Source organism: Hemitrygon akajei, chromosome 8 (genome assembly GCF_048418815.1).
Source record: "Hemitrygon akajei chromosome 8, sHemAka1.3, whole genome shotgun sequence".
Lineage (NCBI taxonomy): Eukaryota > Metazoa > Chordata > Chondrichthyes > Myliobatiformes > Dasyatidae > Hemitrygon > Hemitrygon akajei.
Genome location: NC_133131.1, coordinates 13,862,743 through 13,883,095, shown reverse-complemented (window position 1 = coordinate 13,883,095; position 20,353 = coordinate 13,862,743). Strand labels below are relative to the sequence as shown.

The 20,353-nt window shown below is 44.9% G+C and overlaps 1 long non-coding RNA gene across 1 annotated transcript in view; it reads right to left on the bottom strand.

The window, feature by feature from the left end:
• LOC140731654 (uncharacterized) overlaps positions 1 to 20,353 on the bottom strand; it is a 27,683-nt gene extending 7,330 nt beyond the window's left edge. The window contains exons 1-2 of the long non-coding RNA XR_012099885.1: positions 19,760 to 20,353; positions 16,680 to 16,774 (exon numbers count right to left, since the gene is read on the bottom strand). This is a non-coding gene — a long non-coding RNA (uncharacterized lncRNA). The remainder of the gene's footprint in view (positions 1 to 16,679; positions 16,775 to 19,759) is intronic.

The following is a 20,353-nucleotide window of genomic DNA, read 5'->3' as shown; positions in this document are numbered from 1 at the left end:
TGGTAGTGACGTATCACCACCCTGCCGCCCTACTAAATCTGAATACTTCCAGATAGAACTCTTTTTGTGGCAGCATTGATAAAAATTGGTAAGTGTTACTGGGGACGTGCCTGATTTCTTTCGACTTCTGAAGAAGTTGAGGTGTTGGTGAGCTTTTTTGGCCATGACATTGGTGTGGTTAGACTTGGACAGGCTATTGGTGATGATCAGCCTCAACCCTTTTAAATAGACAATAGCGTGAGCCTCAGGGTAAGTATTCCATAAATTGTCCCCCTACTATAGCAGTTTGGCATTCTCTTTTCCCATTCTCCCATTAATTCAGCGGCATTAGCAATGTGTGCTGGCTTTAAACTATTCCAGAATATTCCAACTTAAACGCCTTTGGGATGGAGAAAGAGCCTAACATTTTGGGGTAGATACAAACGCATGTCTCTTTTTTTAGCTCTACACCATAAAGAATTATTAAGCATGTAAGAGAAACAACAGTGGGCTTTTTAACTTCTCAGTCACAGATTGTCAAGAGTCGGATTTAATATCACCAACGTATGCCGTGAAATTTGTTAACTTTACAATTAAATGCATGATAAATAAATACAGAGAAAAACACTTACATTAAGTTGGTATATATGTGTGTCTATTAAATAGTTCAGTTAAAATAAGTAGTGCAAAAACAGTAGTGAGGTAGTGTTCATGGGTTCAATGTCCATTTAGGAATCGGATGGCAGAGGGGAAGAACCTGTTCCTGAATTGCTGAGTGTGTGCCTTCAGGCTTCTGTACCTCCTACCTGATGGTAACAATGTGAAGAGGGCACGTCCTGGGCACTGGGGATCCTTAATGATGGACGCCGCCTTTCGAAGGCACCACTCCTTGAAGATGTCTTGGATACTACAGGGCCTCGTGCCCATGATGGAGCTGACTAATTGTGGTTGATCTACTGCCTGTTTGCTACTTCCCTACACTAACCCTCCCCTGGCCCCCTTAACATCTGAGCTCCTGTTGATCTCCTGTTGGCAGAGCCATCATCTTTGTTTTATTGTCACACAGCATGGAGTAGGCCCTTCCAGCCCTCGAGCTGCACCACCCAACAATCTCTTCACAGGCAGTGGTGAATGGGAATTGAAACCGAGTCTCTGGTCCTGTAAAGTGCTGTGCTAACCATTATGCTACTGTGCTGCCCCTAAGAGGGGTGAGGGGGCAAATTAGAGTAGCTTAGATGGACCAATTGGCTGACATCGACCTGTTTGCATGCTGTACGACTCTATGACATGATCATATCATGGGAAGTATATGAAAGCAATGGAGAAAATGCAAAAAAAAGCACTTGATACTAAAAATCCACTGATGTCCCTCTTTTCCCTTCAAAATGAAAACTGAGAACCAATTTTGAGTTAATGGGCTTTTGCCTCCAACAATTTTCTATTATTTGGTGAATATATTAATTGGCAATTCACATACTGTATCCCTCTCACATGTATGACTGTGCTTATCAGCAATGTTCACCCTGACAGCTGACTGAACTTCTGTCAGCTTGGGGTACAGATAAGTGGCCATCTTCCTTCAATGCCCTTTATTATAGAATTTCTTCTAAATTCAACTTTTTAGAGGACTCCGGTTCATGTTATATGTGTTTTTTGTTTCTGGTAACTCCCTTTTTTATTGCTATTTTAATGCAATTTCAATGCAGTCATTGAAAGATACAACGCTAAACTGAACTGAACAGTCCTGGACTGTTTCAAGGACCCTGTGGTTTGATGTTCATTGTTCTGTGTGTTATTCACTCGTTTTTTGCCATTTGTACAATTTGCTTTTTTGCATGTTGGCTGTTTGATATTTTCTTTGAACGGCTTCCATGAGTGTTTCTTTGTTTCATGGCTGCCTGTGAGAAGACAAATCTCAGGGTTGTAAACTGCCTGCATACTTTGGTAATAAATTTACTTTGAATCTTTGACTTATATATTTACCCCAAAAACCTTTTAGTGCCTATTCTGCAACTCTCTTCCAGGCTCCCCAGTTTGATCTTAGATGTGTTGTAATTTACTTGTGATGGCCAATGAGAGTTCTTGGAACAGGCCAGGAATATTCAGTTTAGTTAGTGGTGATTTAGGGGGTAGCACAATGGTGTAGCAGTTAGCATAACGCTTTACAGTGCCACCAACCAGGGTTTGATTGCCGTTTGTAAGGTGTCTGTACATTCTCCCTGTGACCGTGAGGGTTTGCTCTGGTTTCTGGGTGGCGGGATGGAGATATATCTCTACCAAACCGAGATGTAAGGCGCTCCTTCCCTCTGCCAGCCTACAAGTCATCCCTGGGCAAGGTGTAACACCTGTGTAGCCTCTCGATCAGGGTTGCGTGAAGCCACAGGAGCAGGTGGTGGATAGTTGTATGAGCAGCCGGTGCATATCACAAATCCTGGATTTTCAACCACTGCTGCCAGGCAGACAATCTCTGAAGTGTACTGATAATGGCTGGGGTCATCCATCTTAAAAAGACACTGGCCAGAAGAAGGAAATGACAAACCTCCTCTGTAGAATCTGCCAAGAACAATCATGGTCATAGAACATGATTGTCCACACCATACGATACAGTCATATCCTCCGACTGTCCTGCTCATTGATGCAAACAATGCATTTAGTGCACGATTCAATGGTACGATATACATGTGACAAATAAAACTTACCTTAACTCTTTTAATCTTGAGGGTATATTGCTGGTAAGTGCATACTGGTGCAAGAAAGAACGAAGATCTTTTGCATTTATATAGCATCTTTGACACATGAATATTTCACAAAAGTTGGGTATTTTTCAAAGTATAGCCAGGGTTAAAGCATTGTGATTAATGGCAAGCTGATAGGTGTTGCTGGTGGTAATGGTTGAGAAAATTCTTTTGAGCGTCTCCAAACAGTACAACAGGGATTTGTGCATCGAACCCAACAGGTTGATGCGGTGCTCTTGAGAATGAAATCTGCTTCAAATGCTCAAATCCTGGCCTTGATAATGACCCCGATGCACCCCCATTAATGCTCAAGTCAACATGTGGTGGCCACTTTATTAGGTACACCTGTACACCTGCTGGTTAATGCAAACATCTAATCAGCCAGTCGCGTGGCAACAATATATAGAAGCACGCAGACCTGGTCAAGAGACTCAGTTGTTGTTCGGGCCAAACATCAGAATGTGGGAAGAAATGGAATCTAAAGGCTGATTTATACCTCTGCGTAATAGCCTACACCGCAGCCTTCGTAAGTGGCCTGTGAGCGTTTATACCTGTGCGTTGGTGTGTCTGGGTCACTCCGCGATTCACCGCCAAAACGCTAGTTGGCGGTGGGGTTTCTATGCCACTGTGTAGAGTTTCTTCGTGAACTTCAAACAATGGCGACTGAGCACATCATGTTGGAATTGGAGCTAATAAATGTTGAACAGACAGACAGACATAATTTATTGATCCCGAGGGAAATTGGGTTTCGTTACAGCCGCACCAACCAAGAATAGTGAAGAAATATAGCAATATAAAACCATGAATAATTAAATAATAATAAGTTAATCATGCCCAGTGGAAATAAGTCCAGGACCAGCCTATTGGCTCAGGGTGTTTGACACTCCAAGGGAGGAGTTGTAAAGTTTGATGGCCACAGGTAGGAATGACTTCCTATGATGCTCAGTGTTACATCTTGGTGGAATGAGTCTCTGGCTGAATGTACTCCTGTGCCTAACCTGGAGTGGATTATGGACATTATGGAGTGGATGGGAGTCATTGTTCAAAATGGCATGCAACTTGGACAGCATCTTCTTTTCATGTTGGAGTTGGAGCTACTAATTGTTGAACAAGGGTTACTTTTATTGAAATTACTTCAATGCAGAAAAGAGAGAAGACGTCGGAGGAGATGGTGTGTACGACCATTGAACGGACTGAGGCAGAAGGAGGGTGAATTTTCAGTGCTTGTCCAGCCACTGAGAGACATGGACGAGGAAATGCATTTCAAACATTTTCGACTGTCGGCAGATAGATTTGGCGATTTGGTTTATCGTCTCCGACCATTTATTTCGCATCAGTGTACGCACAGTATGCCTATAGACAGGAGGAAATGTGATGCTACCAAGTGGAGCAATCACAGTTGTTGCGGTCTGCGTCGCCACGACGCACAGTTACGTTTTTGGAGAGGTGCGCGTCAGGCTATGGCATAGGGTACAGCATAGGTTACGCGACTACGGCGTCCATTTGACGCAGAAGTATAAATCAGCCTTAAGGCGGCAGACAAGGTGTATGAGTATCTCAGAAACTGCTGATCTCCTGGGGCTTTCATGCACAACAGTCTCCAGAGTTTACAGAGAATGGTGTGGAAAAACAAAAACAAATCCAGTGAGTGGCATTTCTGGGGGTGAAAGTGCCTTGTTAATGAGAGGCCGGACTGGTTCAAGCTGACAGGAAGGCGACAGACACTCAAATAGACACACGTTACAACAGTGCTGTGCAAAAGAGCATCTCTGAAGTGGATGTGCAACAGCAGCGGAAGACTGCTAACGTACAGGAGGCCACTGGGTGTTCAGAATAATGACCTGGCGGAAGGCTCTTCCTGTGAGCAAGTGCCTTTGGAGAGCAAGTGGGGGGGAAACGAGGTGCAGGGGAGTGTTATATCACAAATATCTCATGCAATGAGCCATTACAAATAGCCGGGCAGCTCATCTGTCAAATATAGAGGAGCTCATGATGTAAATGGTGGCTGCAGTTCTGAGTAACTGCTGGCCGATTGCAGTCACAACATCAAGGCTTTTGCTCTGTTTGGTTGCCTGGAGGCCAAGAATTGCACAAAGCACTTGACGGTGGGGTTTATTTCTTTGAATGCCACCAACCATCTTTAGAAATGAATAAAAAAGAATGGCGTGGAACATTTTTAAAAAGGCTCTTCTATTTAAAGCAAAATATTTTGAACTGAATTTCTTCCTGGCAGCGCATAGTATGTCCAGTTCTGTGAGTGAGTCTGTATTCCCACGAGTGTGCCACTGAACTTTAAAAAAAACGAGTCCTTCTGAAGTGCGTTGAGATGTTTCAGAAGCTGCAAAAAGGCACTGTCAATTTAAAGATGACTTTTATCAACTAAATGTCCTTTTTGAAATACTGAGAATCTGATGTTACAGTGGGGCACGCATCGAACAGGCATGGTTGGTGACTATTCATAGAAATTTATATTTCTATAGCCTGGAAGGATCCTATTTAGTCAACTGTTCAAAGTTCGAAGTAAAATTTATTATCGGATTACATACGTGTAACCACGTGCAACCCTGAGATTCTTTTTCTGCGGGCATTCTTAGCAAATCTATAGAACGGTAACTGTAAACTGTGGAAAAACCCTGAATGATTTCGTGAGCACACACTCATCCACAGCTGTTTTAATAAAGTCTGTAATGACCCTGTAGTGGCCGTACAGGTCTTCATATGAGTTGTTGAACACGGCCCAAACCATTGACTCAGGGCAATCCTGTAACCATTCCTCAGCCTCCTGCAATCTCTGGAGCCTTGCTCTTTAGGCTCTGTCTGTATGCAGGTAGTAGATGATAGACAATAGGCCATTCAGCCCGTCGAGCCAGCACCACCATTCAATGTGATCATGGCTGATCATCCACAATTAGTACCCCGTTTCTGCCTTCTCCCCATATCCCTTGGAGTAGGAGTATAGCCTAATGATCTGACTTACCAAAGTGTGGTCTCGGGAAAGAACTGTGACTACACTGGTAGAGCACCTCTGTCCCTGAAGCCCTGCAAACGATCCTTTCTCAAGTGGCCACCCAATTCCCCTTTGAAGGTGCTGATCAATTCTGCTTTCCCCCTCCTTACGGGCAGCTAACTGAATAGTAGTTTTATTTATCACAGGTACACCGCAGCACGCAGCGGAATGCGTTGCACACATCAATGGCCAGCGCAGTCCGAGTATGTGCTGGGGTCGGCCCACAAGTGTCGCCATGCGTCCAGCGTGCCCGCAGCTTACTAACCTGTATGTGTTTGGAATGTGGGAGGAAACCGGAGCACCCAGAGGAAACCAGCACAGTCACAAGGAGAACGTGCAAACTCCGCACAGACAGTGGTGAGAAGTCGAGGTGCTGTAAGGGGTTACACTAGCTGCTACACTACTGAATCACCCTGCTGTGCTACTGTGGCCTCCTGACAACCATGAGCAATTTCCTGCACATGTATGATCTTTTATTAAATCTGTATCTGATAGCATGGATGACTTCTCTCACCTTAATACTCAACTGTCTCCACACCCAATGGACTCACTGTCAAGCACTCTACAGCTATGTGTTGTTTGTCTGTTGTGTCTGACGATGACAGAAACTTATACTCTATTTAATTTAAAAAATTTATTATTTGATTTCTTGTATTTGCATGGTTTGTCTTTTACACATCAGTTCGTCAGTCTTTGTGTGTATTTTTCCATCGATTGTATTGTATTTTTTTTGTTCTGTGAATGCCTGCAGGAGAATTAGTCTCAGGGTAGGATATGGTAATACATACTTTGACAGTACACACTTTGCCAATAATTTATGTTGAACTTTTTTTGAACTTTTGTATCTCCAAGTCTTTGAGTCAACCACTAATAGAAACAATTCCCCTTCCTCTGTCCCGTTCGGAACCAGCCACATCCCAGCAGCCATTTGATTAATGAAGCTAAATTCTGATTTCTTTTGCATACCTTTGGTTTTCCCTGTGATTTAATCTTGGAAAACTCAATGACCTCATTCATAAATTTCCAGAGAGCTTGCTCTGCCCTGCACTAACTCAGTAGTGGCAAACTTCTGCACAGCTTCTGGGGATAGGACTCTCAACGGGAACAGCTGTCCCACAGATTAATTCAAAACCCACGTCTGCCCAGCCTAATCAGAATCACATCTTTCCTACACAGGCCAAATGCCAAAATTCCATTCTCTATGTAGAGCCTGTCCTATTGGTTGGACAGATTCATCAGAGGGGACAATGCAGTGGAGGGGAGGGGCCATTGGAGTCCTCAACATTGATTCAAGATCATGCAGCAATCTCATTGCTCCTGGCCAAATGTGGAGGAGAATACCTCCCGATTAGCAATGACAATTCTCTCTCAGTGGTCAGCCAGTTCTCATTGAGGGATCGGCTTTGGAAAGGGTGAGCAGCTTCAAGTTCCTGGGCATCGACATATCTGAGGATCAATTCTGGGCCCAACGTATCGATGCAATCACGAAGAGGGTATGCCAGTGGCTGTACTTCATTCGGAGTTTGGGAGATGTGGAATGTCACCGCAGACCCCACGGAAGTGGAGAGCATTCTGACTGGATGCATCACAGCCTGGTATGGGGGCTCCAGGCTGTAGACTCTGTCAACTCCATCATGGGCATGAGTTTCCCCACCATTGAGGACATCTTCAAGAAGACAGGATCCTCACTATCCAGGACAAGCCCTCATTACTACCATCAGGGAGGAGGTACAGGAGGCTCAATGGTTTAGAATCAGCACCTTCCCCTCAGCCTTCAGATTTCTGGATGGTCCATGAATACTACCTCACTATCCCTCTTTCACTCTTGATTTTCCTTGTGACGTATGGTCGTCTTTCATGTCTTGTGCTGTACTGCTGCCACAAAACAACCAATTTCATGACATAAGACAGTAAAAAATAAGTCTGCTTGCGATTCCGAACGCTCCTCCATGCTGAATTTTACTTGGGCGAAGCAGTGAGCGTGGCCAGGCCATGGAATGTCCTCTTGGTGAGTGACTTTATTATCTGTCAGCAAGCGTGGTTCAGTACCAGAACCCCCATTAGGTCACGTTCTGTAGGCACAAAACGGAGTCTTCACCAGTGCGAAGGAAACTACCTCAGATAATCACTCCTTTGGTTACACTTCACAAACTTTTACCATCTGAAGGACAGCAGGAACAGAGGAATGCACAATAATGAATTCTACAACCTTGGTTAACTTTATTTCCTTCTTCACGTCAAACATATTTGCCTGATCTGCATTTCATGCTCCTGCTTTCCCTGTCAGTGCTCTTTCAACCACGTTCTCACTGGCTAACTGTTCCCATTCACTCATTGGCCATACATCGAGGGTTTGGAGAGGGTATGGAAGTTTTACCAGGATGCTGCCTGGATTAGAGGGCAGGGGCAAAACTAGAGGTTGGACAAACTTGGGTTGTCTTCACTGAAGCGGCAGAAACTGAGGGGAGATCTGATAGGTGTTTATAAGATTATGAGAGGCAGTATCTGTTTCCTAGATTTGAAGTTTCTAATACCAGAGGGCATGCATTTAAGGTGAGATGGGGTAATTTCAAAGGAGATGTGAGGGGCAAGTTTTTTTACACAGTGTGGTGGGTATCTGGAATGCACTGCCTGGTGTGTGGTAGAGGCAGATATATTAGGGGCTTTTAAGAGATATTTAGATGGGCCCATGAATGTGAGGAAAATGGAAGGATATGGACATTATGTAGGTAGAAGGGATTAGTTTAGTTGGCTATTTGATTACTAATTTAATTGGTTTGGCATAACTTTGTGGGCTGAAGGGCCTGTTCCTATGACCTACTGTTCTATGTTCTATGCTCTATAAAACTATAGACCTAGGACTATATGCTCTATAAGACTACAGATCTCGGACTATAGAATTAGACCATTCAGCTCATCATGACTGATTTATTATCTCTCTCGACTCCACTCTCCTTTCATACCCCATTGACCAGATGGCCTTATTGGCATCTTATCTCCATGGTTACTTTGGTTTTACTTTATCAGGAACGTCCCCTCCTCCACTTCCCCTGCAGCTTCTTTTGTCTCCTTCCCCAAACCTGAGTTCTGTTTCTCTTCCCACAGATGCAGCCTGGCTTGTTGAGATTTCTAACGTTCTCTCATTTAATTTCCAGCATCTAGAGTGCTTTTAATGACTTTTCACCTCCTTGCTGTGTTCTGATTTTACAGTATCACCAGTCTGTGGTTTCTTTGATTGCCAGCACGGTCATGGTGCTTCTAAATTTGCCTTGAGTGAAGTAACCCAATTACCAGGCTCGAGAATGGGGAATGGGCCCATGCTTAGCCATTACTGGAGTGGACTTGGAGGCAATTCGATGCGACAGAACTGAGGCAGGTCAGTGGAGCCCGGGCCAGGGCCCAAGAACGAGGAAAGGCTCAAGCTTTAATCATTTTAAGTGCCCGGCTGAATTGGAAAGGTTGGATATGGGTTGAATTGAGGCAGTGGGCTCGAGAGCATATCGAAGCGACAAGGCCTGGGTCTGAGAACGAGGAATGGCCCAAGGTTAGACTGATTTAAGCACCGGGCCAGATTGAAAAGGTCAGGGTGTCAGGGCCAGAGGCGAGGGTCAGGCCGGTGTTCAGCTCGCTGCTCAGCGAGGTTTACTCGTCTCTGCTCTGAACTGAGGCCGTGGCCTGCAGCTAACGGGCTCCTGGATCGGCTGTAGTGATGACCAGCTTCGTGTCTGTGGATGCACTTTCGTGAACTTCAGTTCTCAATGTTATTTGCTGATTTTTATTTGCACAATTATTTTTTTTGCACATTGGGTGTTTGACAATCTTTTTAATGGTTTCTATTGGGTTTCTTTTGTTTAGAGGCTGCCTATAAAGAGATGAATCTCAAGCTTGTTTATAGTATACATACTTTGGTAATAAATGTACTTTGAACTTGTGTAACTAAGTTAGGTATACTTACCTGCCCCTTATTTATTTCAAGCGACAGAGCTTTATCAGGACTGAAATGTCCTCCTGCTCTGCTAATGAGCTCCGTCTGTCCTCTTCACTCAGAGGCAGAGTGTGGCCACGGTGAAAATGTATTTAGGAAAATGCTGGTTGACCGGCTAGGTCTCCCCCAGCAGCCTACAGGAAACCCATCAGCATTTCCACACTCTGAGCAGCCGGTACAAATTGCCAGCATTGCGATGGTATCAAGCTAAACATTTTAAACTGTGGCTGTGAAGTCTGCCCATCATCCAATAACAGGAAACCATCCTTTCAATCTTACGCAGGGTAACAGTGCAAATTTCATAGAACCATCTGGATTGTGAGAAAGAAATCAAATTTAAAGCATTCTAACACAGAAGTGTTTTTTTTTAAAGGAAATTTTATGTATTAAATATTGTGCATGGAGCCAGTCCGTTCTGCCCTGCCATCCTGCCTTTACTAACACTAGTGGTGTTAATCTGCTTATTCCTCTCTCTATACTTCTTGCTGCCCGAGTAGCTGACATGGTCAAAGACCCCACCCGATGGCTCTGCACATGACTACAAGAGACTGCAGCAAGTTGTGGACACAGCTCAGCACATCACAGAAAGCAGCCTCTTCACCATGGACTACCTCTACACTTCCCACTGCCTCAGTAAAGCAGCCGGCATCATCCAGCGCCCTCCTGCCCCGGACATTCTCCCTTCTTCCTCTTCCATTGGGCAGAAGCCCGGGAACACTTAACACCAGGCTCAAGGGCAGCTTCTCCCCTGCTGAAATCAGACTATTAAATTGCCCCATAGTATAATCAATCAGAATCAGGTTTACTATCATTGGCATATGTCAAAGTTCACAGTAAATGTTATTATCAGAGTACATATATGTCACCACATACAGCCCTGAGATTCTTTTTCCTGCCGACATATCCTATAGAATAGTAACTATAACAGGATCAGTGAAAGATCAGGTAGAGCACAGAAGACAACAAACAGTGCAAATGCAAATACAAATAAATAGCAAGACCATAAAATAGAAAGATAAGGAGTGCTTAAAGTGAGATCATTGGTTGTAGGAACATCTCAATGGATGAGTGTCATTATCCCTTTCTACTCAAGAGCCTGATGGTTGAGAGGTAGAAGCTGTTCTTGAACCTGGTGGTGCGAGTCCTGAGGCTCTTGTACCTTCTGCTGGATGGTGGCAGCAGGAAAAGAGCACGGCCTGGGCGGTGGGGATCTCTGATGACGGATGCTTCTTTTCTACGGCAATGTTTCATGTAGATGTACTCAATGGTTGGGAGGGCTTTACCCATGATGTACTGGGCTGAATCCTACTACCTTTTGTAGGACCTTCTGTTTAAAGGCATTAGTGTTTCCATGATGCAGCCAGTCAATAAACCCTCCACTACACGTCTATAGCAGTCTATCGAAGTTTTTGATGTCATGCCGAATCTCTGCAGACTCCTAAGGAAGTAGAGGTGCTGTCGTGCTTTCTTTGCAGTTACATTTATATGACAGGTCCTCTGAGATAGTGACACCCAGGAATTTAAAGTTACTGACCCTCTCCACCTCTGATCTTTCAACGAGGACTGGCTCATGGATCTCTGGTTTCCTTCCCCTGGTCTACAATCAATTCCTTGGTCTTGCTGACATTGAATGAGAGCTTGTTGTTATGACACCACTCAACTAGATTTTCAATCTTCCTCCTGTATGCTGATCCATCACCACAGCCCCCGACAGTGGTGTCGTCAGTGAACTTGAATACGGTGTAGAAGATGCGCTTAGCTGCATGGTTGTAAGTGTAACGGGGGTTAAGCACAGAGCACCGTGGTACACCTGTGCTGATGGAGATTGTGGGGGAGACGTTCTTGCCAATCCAAACTGACTGGGGTCTACAAGTGAGGAAATCAGGATCCAATTGCACAAGGGGGTATTGAAGCTCGGTTCTTGGAGTTTACTGATTAGTTTTGAGTGCTGAGCTGAAATGGATAAAGAGCATCCTGATGTATGCAGCTTTGCTGTGTGAAATTTGCTGTCTTCGTCTCAGCAATACAATGCAATACGTAATAGTGAATTACAGTAAGTATATAAATAAATAAATAAATAAATAGTTAAATTAGTAGTGAAAAAAATCAAAATTAAAAAGTAGTGAGGTAGTGTTCATGGGTTCAATGTCCATTCAGAAATCTGAGGGCAGAGGGGAGAAGCTGTTCCTGAATCACTGAGTGTGCGCCTTCAGGCTTCTGTATCTCCTACCTGAAGGTAGCAATGAGAACACGGCACGACCTGAGCGATGGGGGTCCTTAATGATGGACACCGCCATTTTGAGGGATCGCTCCTTGAAGATGTCCTGGATACTACGGAGGCTAGTGCCCATGAAGGAGCCAACGAAGTTTACCATTCTCCGCAGCGTATTTCGATCCTGTGCAGTAGCCCCCACCACACCCCCCCTCCCGATACCAGACAGTGATGCAACCAGTTAGAATGCTCTCCACAGTACATCTGTAGAAATCTGTGAGTATTTTAGGTGATAAACCAAATTTCCTCAAATTCCTAATGAAACACAGCTGCTGTCGCACTGCATCGATACGTTGGGTGCAGGATAGATCCTAGGAGGTATGGACGCCCAGGGACGCTTTACCTCACAATATACCTGTTCTGATCCTGTACCTTATTTGTACCTGCACTCCACTGTCTCAGCAGCTGTTGTGCTTTATTCTGCATTCCGCTATTTCTTTTTAACCTTGTTTTACCTCAATGCACTGTGTGTACTGATCTGTATACACAATGGGCAAGACAAGCTTCTCACTGTATCTCAGTACACGTGACAATAATAAATCAATTCCAATACTGATCTGTGCCTATTTAAATATACCTTAACTGCACTTGTACTCACTGTGGTTAGCTCCTGTGACAGTGAGTTTGACATTCTCACCACTGCCTGCATTACAAAGATTCCCTGTGCTCCCTCTTTCATTTCTTAGCGATTTGTGTACATTTATGGTTCATAAGAGAAGTGAAAATGCAGCTGTAAAATAAAACTATTTAACATTTAAAAATCCTGTACAAAATTAATTCTTGGTTTTCATTTTGAAGAGAAAAGAGGGACAAGAATGGATTTTTTGTATCATCCGCTCAAGCTTTTTTTCCATTCTCTCCATTGCATTCATGATGTTATATCATAAGACATCGACACTGGAGCAGAATTAGGCCATTTGGCCCATCAAGTCTTCTACATGATTTCATCATGGCTGATCCAATTCCTCTCAACCCCATTCTCCTGCCTTCTCCCAGTAACCTTGCTCACCCTGACTTATCAAGACTCTATTAACCTCTGCCTTGAATACACTCAATGACCTGGCCTCAATGGCGGCCTGTGGCACAGAATTCCACAGAACCTCCACCCTCAGGCTAAAGAAATTCCTCATTTCCATTCCAAATGGACATCGCTCTGTTCTGAGGTTGTGCCCTCTGGTCCTAGACAAACATCCTCTCCACATCCACTCTATTTAGACATTTCAACATTCGATAGGTTTCAAAGAGATTCCCCCCCATTCTACTAAATTCTAACAAGTACAGTTCCAGAGCCTTCAGATGCTCCTCCGGTAAGCCTTTCAAATCCAGAATGATTTTCATGAGCCTCCCTTGAGCCCTCTCCAATGTCAGCACATCGTTTTTTAGATAAGGGACTAAAAACTGCTGACAATACTCCAGGTGAGGCCTTGCTAGTGCTTTACAGGGCTTTACATCCTTGTTTTTATACTCAAAATAAATGCTAACATTGCATTTACCTTCCTTACCACCAACTCAACCTGAAAGTTAAACTTTAGGGGATCCTGTGTGAGGTCTCCCAAGTCCCTCTGCCCCGTGGATTTTTGAATTCTCACCCCGTGTAGAAAATAGTCTTCACTTTTATTCTTTCTACCAAAGTGCATGACCATACGTTTCCCAACACAGTATTCCATCACCACTTCTTGTCAAAGGCCTTCTGAAAATCCAAGTACACGATATCCACCAATTCTCATTAGTCTACCCTGCTTGTTTTTTTGCTCAAATAATTCCAGTTGATTTGTCAGGCAAGATTTTCCCTTGAGGGACCATGCTAACTACAGCCTATTCTTGAAAGATCATTACTAATGCCTCCACAATCTCTTCTTTACCTCTTTCAGAATCATCAGGTGTAGTCCATCTGGTCCAGGTGACTTATCTATCTTCAGACCTTTCAGCTTCCCGAGCACCTTCTCCCGAGTTATAGCAGCCGCACTCGCTTCTGGCTCCTAACACTCTCAAACTTCCAGCATACTGCTAGTGTCTTCCACAGTGAAGACTGATGCAAAATACTTATTCAGTTCACCTGCCATTTCCTTGTCCCCCATTATTACCTCTCCAGCATAATTTTCCAGCAGTCCAATACCTATTCTCTCCTATCTTTTACTCTTTATATCTCTGAAAAAACTCTTTGATATTATTGCTAGCTTACCTTTATATTTCTTATTCCTTGGCATTTTAGTAGCCTTCTGTTGGTTTTCAAAAGCTTCTCAATTCTCTAATTTCCCACTAATTTTTGCTCTTTCTTCTGCTTTTATGTTGGCTTTGACTTCTCTTACTAGCTACAGTTGTGTCACCCTGCCTTTGAGTACTACTTCTTCTTTATGATGTACCTATCCCGCACTTTCCACGTAGTTCCCAGAAAATCCAGCCATTGGTGTACTGCCATCATCCCTGCTAGTGTCCCCTTGCAATCAACTTTGGCCTGCTCCTCTCTCATGCCTCTGTAATTCCCTTTGCTCCACTGTAATACTGATATATCTGACTTTAGCTACTCCTTCTCAAACTGCAGGGTGAATTCTATCGTATTATGATGACTGTCTCCTAAGGATTCCTTCCAAAAGTCCCTAATCAAATCTGGTTTATTACACAACACCCAATATGGAATAACCTTTCCCCTAGTGGGCCCAACTATAAATTGTTCTAAAAAGCTATCTCGTGGGTACTCTACAAATTCTCTCTCTTGAGATCTAAAATCAGCATTAACCTAATTTTCTCAATCTATTTGCACTTTGAAATCCCCCATGACTATTGTAACATGGCATACATTTCCTATCTCCCATTGCTCCCTGGCTATGTTCAGAAGACTGTATATAATGCACATCAGCATCTTTTTACCCTTGCAGTGCCTTAACTCAACCCACAACAATTCTACATGTTCCAATCCTACATCTCCTTTATCTAAGGATTTTGAGGACACATCTCCCCTTCTGCCTATCCTTTCAATACAATGTGTATCCTTGGATATTAAGCTCCAACTATGATCCTCTTTCAGCCACCCACAATGTCATACATGCCGATCTCTACGAGATCATCTACTTTATTTCGTACACTGTGGGCATTCAAATATAACACATTCGGTCCTCTATTCATCACCCTTTTCGATTTTGTCCCCATGTTAACTTCGACTCATTCCACTGACTGCAATTTTGTCCTATCATCTGCCTGTCCTCCCTGACAGTCTCCCTACACTTGAATCTACTTGTTAACCAACTGCCCCATCACTCTGGTTCCCACCCCCCTGCCAAATTAGTTTAAACCCTCCCCAACAGTTCTAGCAAACCTGTCCAAGAGGACGTTGGTCTCCGTCAGGTTCAGGTGTAACCTGTCCCTTTGGTACATGTCATTTCTTCACCAGAAGAGATCTCAATGATCCAGAAGCCCTGCACCAGTTCCTCATCCACCAGATCAACCTCCTCTTACCCTCACTGCTGCATGGCGCAGGGCGATTAAATTTGCCGACGACACTACATTGATTGGCCTAATCTCAAACAATAAATAGGTGGCCTGCAGGGAAGTCATCGCTCTGACACAGTGGTGTCAAGGAAACAACCTCTCCCTCAATGTTGTAAAAACAAAGGAGCTGATTGTGGATTACAGGAGGAACGGAGATAGTCTAACCCCTATTGACATCAATGGATCTGGGGTTGAGAAGGTAAACAGCTTTAAGTTCCTTGGCATCCACATCACTGAGGACCTTATGTGGTCTGTAAACACCAGCTGTGTGGTGAAAAGGGCACAACAGCGCCTCTTTAACCTCAGACAGTTGAGGAAGTTTGGTATGGGACCCCAAATCCTAAGAACTTCCTACAGGGGCACAATTGAGAGCATCCTGACTGGCTACATCACTGCCTGGTATGGGAACTGTACCTCCCTCAATCGCAGGACTCTGAAGAGAGTTCGTGTGGACAGCCCAGCGCATCTGTAGTTGTGAACTTCCCCTGATTCAGGACATTTACAAGGACAGGTGCGAAAAAAGACCCAAAGGATCGTTGGGGACCTGAGTCACCCCAAACACAATCTATTCCAGCTGCTACCATTCGGGAAGCGGTACCGCAGCATAAAAGCCAGGACCAACAGGCTCCAGGACAGCTTCTTCCACCAGGCCATCAGACTGATGAACTCACACTGATCTGAGTGTATTTCTATGTTACATTGACTGTTCTATTTGTAATAAATTAGTATGATTGCACATTGCACATTTAGTCAGAGACATAATGTAAAGATTTTTTACATACTCATTAGAATTTAGTAGAATGAGAGGGAGGAATTTCTTTGAAACCCATCGTATGCTGAAATGCCTAGATAGAGTGGATGTGGAGAGGATGTTGCTTAGAATGGGGGAGTCTAAGACCAGCAGGCACAACCTCAGAACTCTGCCATCTTCATCAGGGATGATGCCTGGGCATGTCTAGTCCAGGCATCGTCCCTGTTTGTCATCGAAACGTCAGTTATAATTGATACCTGTACCCAGCTGGAAGCCTGAGAAGAGTTCATTCTAATGACTTTATTAATGTACCTTAAACAGTGCTTAATTTTATTTAAACTACTACCTTTTACATTTTAATTGCTCAAAGCTATTTTAATCATTTTAAATATCTCTGCTTTTTTAAAAAGCCTTTTATAAAGTTCACAGATGGTGACAGGGGAGGGGTTCTGGCCCAGTCTTACCTGCTGTGTCAGGTCATCTTGGGGTGAGCCTGTTGTAGCTGACTCCTAGCTTGGGTGGCCTGGATGATGGGAGTCACATACCCATACCAAGTGAACTTGGGAGTGGGATGAGTGTGAGAGTGGAGGTCGGGATAGGGCAAAACAGAATCAGATTTATTAGATTAGATTGGATTAGATTCAACTTTACTGTCATTGTGCCGAGTACAGATACAAAGCCAATGAAATGCAGTTAGCATCTGACCAGAAATGCAAAGAATAGTGTTATTTACAAAATAACTGTGAATAAAAAGTAAGTGCTACAGCACACAAATATAAAAGTACTGAGACAGTACAATATGGGTTAAATACTGCTTAGCGCTGTGATGTGAGGTTCAGCAGGGTCACAGCCTCAGGGAAGAAGCTCTTCCTGTGCCTGCTGGTGTGGGAGCAGAGGCTCCTGTAGCACCTACCGGATGGGAGGAGAGTAAAAAGTCCATGGTTAGGGTGAGATGCATCCTTGATAATGCTTTTCACCCCGCCCAGGCAGCGTTTATGGTAGATGTTCTCAATGGTGGGCAATTGGGTGCCGATAATCCGCTGGGCAGTTTTCACCACCTGCTGGAGTGCTTTGCGGTCTGATATGGGACAATTGCCATCCCACACTGAGATGCAGTTGGTGAGTATGCTCTCAACGGTACAGCGGTAAAAGTCCGTCAGTATCCTGGGCTAGAGGTGAGCTTTCTTGATGCTCTGCAGGAAATAAAGGCACTGTTGCACCTTTTTGATCAGGGTGGAGGAGATCAGGAACCAGGTGAGATCCTTGGAAATGTGGTCACCAAGGAATTTGAAGCTTGAGACATGCTCCACTACAGCTCCATTGATGTAGATGGGGACGTGAGTGTGGCCCTAGCGAGCCTGAAGTCCACAACGATCTCCTTGGTCTTCTGGGTGTTAAGGGTGTTCTCACTGACATATGCTGCGAAATGTGTTGCTTTGTGGCAGCAGTACACTGCAATACATAAACAATTACTATAAGTTAAAGTATGTTTATTTTCTGATCAGGAAAGACGAGCAGTCAGTGTGTCGTGGAGCATCTATGGAATCAGAAACAAAATTGAAGACTTAAAGTCTTTTTTCTGTTTTTGTTTCAGATTTCCAGCATCTGCAGCGTTGTGATTTACAGCCAACAGTTCTCTTGGTCGTGTATTGCCGTTCCTCTCCGCGCCTCGTGTCACACCGGGCGGCAACCTAGCCGTTTCTTTAACGTTGCTGTCTGTCTTTTTTTTTGAAGCCAAGTTGGATGCTTGACGGATGGAAAGCGTGCAAGGAGCAGTCCGGATTTCAACCTGGTACCACTTGACTCAAAGTCCAGTGTGGATCGGTCAGCTTGGTTGTGTATCCTTTATTTCATTGATTAGGTTTACAGCGCAGTAACAGGCCTCACCTGACCAGTGAGTCCACACCGTTCGATTACACCCATTTGACCAATGAACCTACAAAGCCGTATATCGTTGGCAGGTGGGGGAAACTGGGGCACCCAGAGGAAAGCCATGCGGTCACGGGGAGAACGTACAAACTCCTTACAGACAGCGGCAGGAAATGAACCTGGTTCACTGGCTCTACAATCACGTTGGACTAGCCACTACACCATGTGTGGATACCTGCTGTTATTGTCTGCAACTGCCAGAAATACAGGTAGTGTTTCAAAGGCAGGGTGTCTGCGGAGGAGAGATGGAAGAGTTGGCAAAGAAGTGGCAGATGGAATGCAGCAGAGGGAAGTGCGAGGTTATGAACGTCATTCGGATGAATAAAGGCACAGGCTGTTTTCTAAATGGGGAGGAAATTCAGGAATCGGAGGTGCAGAGGGACTTGGGAGACCTAGTTCAGGACTCCCTTAATGTTAACTCTCCGGTAGTCAGTGGAAAGGAAGTCATATGCAGTGCCGAGAGAAGCAATGATGTAATTTATGTGGTGTTGGTCAGACTGTATCGGGAATGCTGTGAGTAATTTTTGGCCCCATACCTAAGGAAAGATGTGCTGGCCTTGGAGAGGGTCCAGAGGAGGTTCAGGACAGAAAGGCTTAATGTATGAAGTGTGTCGATGTCTCTAGGCCTGTATCGATGGAATTCAGGGATGACAGGGGACCTCATTGAAAGCGGAAATTTGATACTGAAAGGCCTGCAGAGAAGAGAGAACAGAATCCAAGGGAAGTTCCCTTAAAACAGAGATGAGGAATACTTTCTTCAGTCAGAGGAGGGTGGATCTATAAAGATTCAATGGTGGGAATTGAACCTGGGTCGCCGGTGTTTTAAAGCGTTACATTAACCACTACGCTATCGTGCCTCTCCTAGTGTCAACCACACCCCCAAGGAGCTTTTCATCAGCCCGCTGAGCTGTCTGGTGGCTAATGAAAGGAAATAGAGAATCTGCAACGTGATGCAGAGCGAGGGTGAGGTCCCTTTAAAGGAGCAGTGGCTGGCCTCAGGGAGTGTAAACACCTGCTGTGAGCCTCCCAACCACCACGTAAAACCCCGGCTCGGAGGGGGATATGATTCACCAAGCACCATCTCAGGGCGGCCTGACAAAGCAGGGAGCGCACGGAGTGACCCGAGGCTGGGGCACGCTGCCCTGACCACTGTGTTTGTTTATAACCTGGCGCCCAAACATTAACTGCATCCCAGTGTGAGGCGTTGGCCTTAGTAACTGCGGCAGAGTGAATGAACATGATTAATGGTTTAATGTGACTGGGAGTATGTTCACTCCATGGGAGGGGCAGCTGATGTGCCTGGTAATACTCCGACCACACACCCCAATCTCCTCAGCAGTGTTACTCTTTATTCCCCCTGTGGACATATTTGTACTTAGATAATAGATGGGAACTTTGACCTTTGAACTTCGGGCAGACTATTGCCTCTTACCTCATGTTTCCTTAGAACCATTCAGCCCTTTCTTTGGCTCGCGGACGATCTCCATACACTCTACCCCACGTCTTATTCGTCCCACAGTCAACACCCCCTCCCCACCAGGGAACAATTTATAGTGGCCAGTCAACACCAGCCTGCATTGTTGTGGGATGCTCAAAGCGCAAAAATATATGTTACCTTGAGATTCATTTTCCTGCGGGCGGGCACTGACAGGGAGGAAAGGAGAAGTGGTGAAACTACGCGGACCGCCCCCCCGGAGCTCGGGGTTGAACTTGGGCCACTGGGTGGGTGATGCAGCGGCTCCTCCAGCTGTTCCACTGCGCAGATGTGCCGAGGTCAAAGTTCTGGGACGGGGTGAGGAGTCTTGGAAAGAGCCTCAGCAGCAGTGGAGGAGTGCTATTATCCCAGCCATTCTCTCTGCAGCTGTCGTGCCGGAACGGACCAGTACTGCGATATGATGCGGCTGGATTCAATTTCACAACCGTGGGCGCGGACCTCGAGCACTGGTAGGGCGTGGAGCGAATCCAATGGCTGACGCATCCATTCCTGGAAATGCTACTGAGCAGGAAACCTGGCTCTCGCCTGGAGGCACCTCCGCACGGCCAGCCTCGGAAAAGTTGGCAAACTCGGCAGAAAGAAGCCGGCCGACTCCGGACTGGCTTATTTCTTCCAAGATGGCCAAATGAACACGGAGGACAAAGTTATTTCTCTAACTTCCGGTAATTTCTCCCCTCTCCCACTCTCTCTTCTTCCAGTCCCCATTTTGGCTCT